The sequence below is a fragment of the Trachemys scripta genome, chromosome 5 (assembly GCF_013100865.1).
Source record: "Trachemys scripta elegans isolate TJP31775 chromosome 5, CAS_Tse_1.0, whole genome shotgun sequence".
Lineage (NCBI taxonomy): Eukaryota > Metazoa > Chordata > Testudines > Emydidae > Trachemys > Trachemys scripta.
Window position 1 is genome coordinate 103340244 of NC_048302.1, and position 8236 is coordinate 103348479.

An 8236-nucleotide genomic window follows, 5' to 3' on the forward strand; every position below is an offset into this window, starting at 1 on the left:
TTTCCATTTCATGGAAAAAAATTGGGAAAATATTTGTTTGCAATGAAAATAGGGAGATATATAGATCAGTATGTCAAATGTGATTGTGTTTTTTCAAATAAATATGAGAGAAAAGAGTCCATTGTATCTGACATAATGAGCTAAATATCAAGTACGGACAGTCTTTGAGGTCAACTTCAGGCTATAATTGAAGTAGAAGTGCACAAAAATCAATGAAAATGTGAAATCCAAATAAAGGTCAAGACCAGTCAGGTCACTATGAGCAATCCAATTACCATTTTTCACACAGTGGGCCAAATTCTCAGTTAAACTGATGTAGATTCCTTGAAAGTCTGATAAGGACACCAAGGAAAATCAATGATAAGGTCAAAGGAGCTACTTCAGGTTTGTACTTTTGCAAGTGTGTGTAAATTTTGGCTTATAGTGTATTGCATGTACCAGATATTTGATAAAATTGAGAAAAAAAATTCATCAGTTTAAATAATTTGTTTAGCTAGTGTATCTGTCATGTTTGTTTTTGCTGTCACTTGCAATGATTAAAGGGATGAAAAACACTGTAAGAGAAGAGGTGACCAGGGAAGCCGAGGTGGAAAGTGGATTAAATGGACTCAGAAAATGATGTTGTGCAGCAGTCTGTTACAATGCCTTTCTTATTCTTGTTAAAAAATAAGGACAAGGTAACCCCCTACAGTGCTTAAATGGCATTCCTAACAATGAGATTTGATGCCTTACGGTGAGGTTTGATGTCTCAGATTTTAGTAACTCAGTGTGATGTTATGAGACAGAAGGGACCATCATGATCATCTAGGCTGACCTCCTGCACATCACAGGGCACAGAACTTCACCCATCAACTCCTGTAATAGACTCATAATATAAGGCTGAGTTACTAAAATCCTCAACTCTTCATTTAAAGAATCCTCCACTTACTCTAGTTCAAACCAACAAGTGACCCTTGTCTCAGGCTGAAGAGAAAGACAAAAAAATCAAGGTCTCTGACCAGGGGAAAATTCCTTCCCAATCCCAAATATGGTGATCAGTTAGGACCGTGAACATGTGGGCAAGACTCACCAGCCAGACACCCGGAAAAGGTTTCAGAGTGGTAGCCGTGTTAGTCTGTATCAGCAAAAACAACTAGGAGTCCTTGTGGCACCTTAGAGAGAAACTAATTAATTGGGCATAAGCTTTTGTGGGATAAACCCACTTCATCAGATGCATGGAGTGGAAAATACAGTCGTGAGGTATAATTACACAGCATATGAAAAGATGGCAGTTGCCTTACCCAGTGCGGGGTCAGTGCTAACAAGCCAATTCAATTAAGGTGGAAGGGAGCTATTCTCAACAGTTAACAAGAAGGGAGCCCTCCCCATCCAGTGTGCCATCTGCAGCCATCGGATATATTTGCCAAATAACAATCACAGCTGGCCTATATGCCATTGTAGGCAATCTCATCATTACCATCTCCTCCATTAAATTATCAATCTCAGTCTTAAAACAAATTAGTATTTTGCCCCTACAACTCCCCTTGGAAGTCTGATCCAGCACTTCACTCCTCTGACTCTTAGAAATCATTGTTTAATATGGACACAAGAACAAATGAAAGGTGAAAGAACAGGGTAAGGGCTATTTAGAAAAGCTGGACATGCACAAGTCCATGGGACTGGATCTAATGCATCTGAGAGTGCTGAGAGAGTTGGCTGTTGTGATTGCAGAGCCATTATTTTTTAAAACTCGTGGCAATTGGTGGAGGTCCCAGATGACTAGAAAAAGGCAAATATAGTGCCCATCTTTAAAAAAGGGAAGAAGAAGAATCTGGGGAACAACAGAGCAATCAGCCTCACCTCTGTCTCTGGGAAAATCATGGAGCAGGTCCTCACGGAGTCCATTTTGAAGCACTTGGTGGAGAGGAAGGTGATCAGGAACAGTCAACATGGATTCACCAAGGGCAAGTCATGCCTGACCAACTTGATTGCCTTCCTTGATGAGATAACTGGTTCTGTGGATATGGGGAAAGTGGTGGACATGATATACCTTGACTTTAGCAAAGCTTTTGATATGGTCTCCCACAGTTAAAGAACTATGAATTGGATGAATGGACTTTTGATATGGTCTCCCATAGTTAAAGAACTATTAATTGGATGAATGGACTATAAGGTGGATAGAAAGCTGGCTAACTCATCAGGCTCAATGAGTAGTGATCAGTGGCTCGATGTCTAGTTGGCAGTTGGTATCAAGCAGAGTGCCCCAAGGGTCGGTCCTGGGGCTGGTTTTGTTCAACATCTTCATTAATTATCTGTACAATAGGTTGGGGACTGGGGATCCCTCCTGTGTTTGTGATTGGATCAACAGAGGCTATTGCTTCCTTAATCAGAGGATTGGGACATCTGGGGTAAACTGTTATTCATGGATAAAGGTGGGTGGTTGTCTGGCCCAAACATATCTGTCATCTTGGCTGAGAACTCCATTTATGTTTTCCCAACATTGTTAATCCCTAACAATGAAAAGTCACGAATCAGCCCAAAAAAATCAAGATTTTTTTTTTTTTAATGAAAGCTGAGAATCTCAGTTATTCATATAATTCTAGGTGCTGAAGCTTTAGGAAGAGGACCAAATATGAGACTTGTGATAAAATCATGCAAATTAGCAACGCTACTATTCAGCGCCTTTGCTGTCTCCAGAATTCTCTCTCTTGTCACAGCAGATTACCCCTTTTCATTAATGAAGCTCTGCAGTGGTTTTATATTAGCTGATTATTATAATTTTAAAAGCTTGTGTTCTATTCTTATTAGTGTTGATTTTCTAGGCTATGAATGAGAGAGAGAGAGATATCCTAGAAAGGATGCGAACAAAAATGTTAGCTCCAAGATTGCCAAAAATATAGGAATGTTTGAATCTAGATAGTAAACTGCAAAGTCTGGATCTCTCTCTAATTAAAATCCAGGTGTTATGGGGTGTTTCTGGCAGAGAAAGAATTAACTGGAGGTAGAGAGCAATTAGTATACCTGGATGATAGGCCAGTCCCAGTTTAGGATTAGTCCCAGTTGGGGAGGAGCTGGGTTAGTGAATTAAGGATGAGTTCCAGCTGACAGAAGTGGAGTGACTAATAGAGGAAGGACTTCAGGATAGTACAAGGAAGCTAGAAGGCATGGGATCTTCTTCTAAGATGGGAATTTTGGCAAAGAGTTAGGAGAGACATTGAAAAAAAACCAGGCATGATATAAACTCCTCTTTGAGCCTTGATAAAAGTACCAGCCACCAGGAAGGCAGCTCCCCACCCCCAATCACTCCTTTGGGAAGAAGCAGACAAGAAGCTGGACCTCCAAGGAGAAAGCTCTAGGAGGCACTGCTCTGTACAAGAGCAGGAAAGAACTCTGCAGAGTATGGGAAGGGGTGAAGAACTTGCAGAGGAGTGAGTCCTAGAAACAGCAGGGGGAGAAGGTCTTAGAGATGTACTGACTTAGGAAGTGGTGTGGGGAAGAAGTAAGGAGTTTTAGAGAGCAGACCTTAGGAACTTGTTTATAGGGTCCCTGAGCTCAAATTCAGACTAAAGGGGAGGCTGGAGTTTCCCTACTAGCCACTAAGGAAGGGTGTGTGAAAACCCCTGATACAATGGGTGTAAGGATTATTGAGTCCAGAATTGGGCTGAAGACCTGCATGAGCCTGTTACTTTGGAAGTGGGGTTGGGGTGGAAAAACTATAAGTGATCTGGACAAAGAGCTAAGTCATGAGATGAAGTTGACCACTGTGGGTCTGGAGCAGTTGTTGGCAGGGGGCTCCATGGGAGCAGAACATGCTTCACCACATCTAGCATGCCAGCTGGTGAGTCACTTTTTTCTCAACAAAGAAACCAGGTTTGTAGCCAATAAGAATTCTCGATTATAAAACTTTCTTTTGACTATGGAGCCGTAGCAAGATGTCTATTCTATAGATTTAAAGAGAAGGATCCCAATTTTCACCACTGGCATAAGTGGCTTCAAATCCATTGTAATCAGCAGGGTCATATTGGCTTATACGTGTAGTGAATTTGGCCTCCAAGGTATAGTACATGAGAAATTCTGGAATGTTTTTATGACCTACTCATTAAATGTTATGATTGGCTTTATTCATAATTGCCTAGAATTAATGCTGAAAACAAATAGATATTATTAGACTTGAAGTACTAACTGGTCTTTGCTAGCCTGTCAGAGCTACTGCTTAGAGTGATACCCAAAAGGAGAGAGAATTAGATGAAGGATGTAGAAACCTGACTTCCAAGTAGAGATGGAGTTCATTTTATTGTTCTTTCTTTCTCTTTACTCTTTTCCCCTTTCTAGAGGTCTCTGTACTTTAATGATTGTTGCTGTAGCTGTAGTTAATTGTTGGTGTATACAGGAGGGCTCACTCTAATTAAAATGTGAAGAGGCTGAAAATAAAAATGTAATCTTTCTTACCTAGCAAAAAGAATGGAGGTCTTAACCTCAAAATAAACTTTATTTATATTAAGCTAAAGTCATAACATACTCCAGCATTTCATCTATGCAAAATACAGCGTGTTTGTACAATACATTGTGACTATGGGCATCTTTATTTTGTTCCCTGGGGCACTGATACAAGTAAGTGTTCTATTTCCATTGTTCCACCCACCAGCCTTGTGCTTTAGCTGTCCTCTCTTCAAGAGAGTCTTAGAAGAGTTAGCCCCTGATTTAACCTGCATTGAAGTCAATGGGCTGTAACTTTTCTGAGGTTGTCCCTAAAGTAGGCATGTGCATCATAGTAAATAAAACTACTGTACCTGAATAATTTGCTGGAAATATTTATTCAAATTGTTGCTGGTACATTCCATCCCTTAAATCTGTGTCTTCCAAAATGTGACTGTATTCCCTTGAAAATCCTAAAGGTCTAGCCTTGGGGGCACAGACAGTTCTATCATTGTTCTTCAGAACCATAGCTTTCATTTAGTAACTGCTATGTGTGCAATTTCAAAATGTGAAGTGAACATAACCTTGTCTGAGAACACAGAAAGCCTGACACTATAATGTTTTCAAAATAGTAAATGTTGAGTAGCTCTTATTTGCCCTCTGGATGTGGAGTCTCTAGGCTTAATGGTGTCAAACTTTTCTCCACAACTGTAAAAGCTCATGGCTTTGAAATGAAAGCTGAGATTCTCAGCAATAGATTTATTCTAGGAGCTGGGGCTTCAGGAAAAGCTTCAAATAGTGTCAGGCTCATGTTAAAAATGGCAGCACTGCCATACATTTTATACCTGTGTAATTTTCATTGACTTGATTTAATTTTGACATACACTAGTATGAAAGCAGAAATAGGCCCTTATTGGCTTATGAGTGCATTATTACTGTTGTAGTAGTTTTTAGGAGTTCCATTCATGGACCAGCACACCCTTGTGCTAGGTGCTGTACAAGCACTGAACAAAAAGAGCTTACATGTTGGAATGCAGTGACATGGAGAGTTATTCACCTTGAATTGGGAATCTTACTGACAAAGGCAGATTAGGTGCTGTGACAGTAAATTAAACTGAAAAATGCTAAAGGGTGGAAAAAAATAAAGAATTCATATAAAAACAAAGAATACAGTAACTGGATATTTACTTATCATAGTCCCCAAAACTATTATTTTGAACAACTTTATTATATATAATGAACAATCCATGATATACTACTTATTTTTGTGCAAAATTACTGTACCAGTTATTCAGAGAAGAACATGAGCTGGTGTTGAATTTTTTTCCATACTCAATATTTTTATTTAATGAGAGATGTTGGGAATACATGCCTTATTTTCAACTGAATATCTTAATAGCGAATATCTATTTTTTGTAGTTTGGATCCGGTTACACAGATGACAATTTCTATCTGTTTATTACAGCAAAATGAAATAAAGAAGAAAATACAGGAAAGGAAAATAGCGATTCAAGCAAAATTCTTTCCATCTTGTCTCATCACCAGTAATAAAGGTTCTGCAAGGCAATTTGGACCCGTGGTTGCACCTGGGCATACCTAGTGTTGTAGATTTTGCTCTCCATGACCCTTGTGTACTCCCATTAACTCCAGTGGATTTTGCAAATATGTAACTAGCTGGAACTGAGTAAATGCCCCTCCTCCCTCCACAACCTCAAAAGTGGGGAGGCTTTGTCCAGGCCAGCAGGGGTTAAAAAAACCTCAATCCCTTAAAGCATGTATCCCACCACCTCATGAGCACTCGGCCTCACTGTGGAAGGAGGTAGGCACCAGAGACCACTCTAGGCACAGGCAAGCTAGGCAGCAGCCTATAGCAGCAGATTCTCAGCAAGCAAGGGTATGATCTAGCTTGCCACGGTGTTCATTAACTCTCCTTAGCAGTCCCTTACTGTGCTTTGACCTGGTTCTCTTTGAAATGAGACTAGAAGCACATTAACAAACTTATTGCACATCAGCAGGGTGTAAACCATGTGCACACAGGTTGCACCCTGCCCATATTAACACCTGTGTAGAGGCCTTTCCATGTACCACACAATTGGAGGATTGGAAGGGCCCTGAGAGGTTATCTAGTCAGTCACCTCCACTCATGGTAGCACTAAGTATTATCTAGACCATCCTTGACAGGTGTTTGTCTAACCTGTTCCTAAAAAGCTCCAGTGATGGAGATTCCACAACCTCCCTTGGCAATTTATTCCATTTCTTAACTACCCTGACAGGAAGTTTTTCTTAATGTCCAACCTAAACTGACCTTGCTACAATTTAAGTCCATTGCTTCTTGTCCTATCCTCAGAGGTTAACGAGAATATTTTTTTTCTCCCTCCTCCTTGTAATAATCTCTTATGTATTTGAAAACCGTTATGTCCCCTCTCAATTGTCTCTTCTCCAGACTAAACAAACCTAATTTTTTCAATCTTCCCTCATAGGTCATGTTTTCTAGACCTCTAATCATTCTTCTTGTTCTTCTCTGGACTTTCTCCAATTTGTCCACATCTTTCCTGAAATGTGGCACCCAGAACTGGACATAATACTCCAGCTGAGGCCTAATCAGTGTGAAGCAGAAGAATTACTTCTTGCATCTTGCTTACAATACTCCTGCTAATACAGCTCAAAATGATGTTTGCTTTATTTATTTGGCAACAGTTACACTGTTGACTCCTAGTTAGCTTGTGATCCACTATGACCCTCAGATCCCTTTCTGCATTACTCCTTTGTAGGCAATAATTTCCCATTTTGTATGTGTGCAACTAATTGTTCCTTCCCAAGTAAAGTACTCCGTACTTGTCTTTATTGAATTTCCTCCTATTTATTTCAGATCTCTTCTCCAGTTTGGCCAGATCATTTTGAATTTTAATCTTATCCTCCAAAGCACTTGCAAACCTTCCAGCTTGGTATTGTCCAAAAACTTTATAAGTGTACTCTCTATGCCAGAGGTCGGCAACCTCTGGCACGCAGCTCACCAGGGTAAGCACCCTGGCAGGCCGGGCCAGTTTGTTTACCTGCCACGTCGGCAGGTTCATCCAATCGTGGCTCCCACTGGCCGCAGTTCGCCGCTCCAATGGGGGCGGCGGGAAGCCGCGGCCAGCACATCCCTTGGCTCACGCCACTTCCCGCAGCCCTCTTTGGCCTAGGATGGTCAACCGCAGCGGGAGCCGTGATTGGCCAAACCTGCCAACACAGCAGGTAAACAAATTGGCCCGGCCTGCCAGGGTGCTTATTCTGGTGAGCCGTGAACAGAACCAGGTGTACTGACCTGGAGTGGGGACTGAGAGGCCTCATGCTCCTACATAAACAGGCTGCCCTGGAAGGACCCCACTGGGGGTCCCACTCCTCAAGGAGCCATCCGCCCTGCCCAGATCCCCATTGTGGGAAATCTATCCTTAAGACCACCAAGTGCTTGTACTCCTGGTGTGGGGCCCCCCTCCCACTAGGCTCTGCTCCGCCTCCTATGGAACCCCCTCTTGGTGTCAATCTGAAGGGCATCCTAGAGTGCAGGGGGAGGCTTATCCCTGTTTTTGTAATTTTAAAGTTTTGCCTAGAGGGGAAATCCTCTGTGTTTTGAATCTGATCACCCTGTAAATTACCTTCCATCCTGATTTTACAGAGGTGCTTCTTTTACTTTTCTTTATAATAAAGTTCTGTTTTTTAAGAATCTGATTGGGGTTTTTAGTGTCCTAAAAACCCAAGGATCTGGTTTGTGCTCACCTTAGTTACTCTCAAGCCTTCCCAGGAAAGGGGGTGAAGGGGCTTGGAGTTCCTGTTTCCCCAAAATATCTCCCCAAGTGGT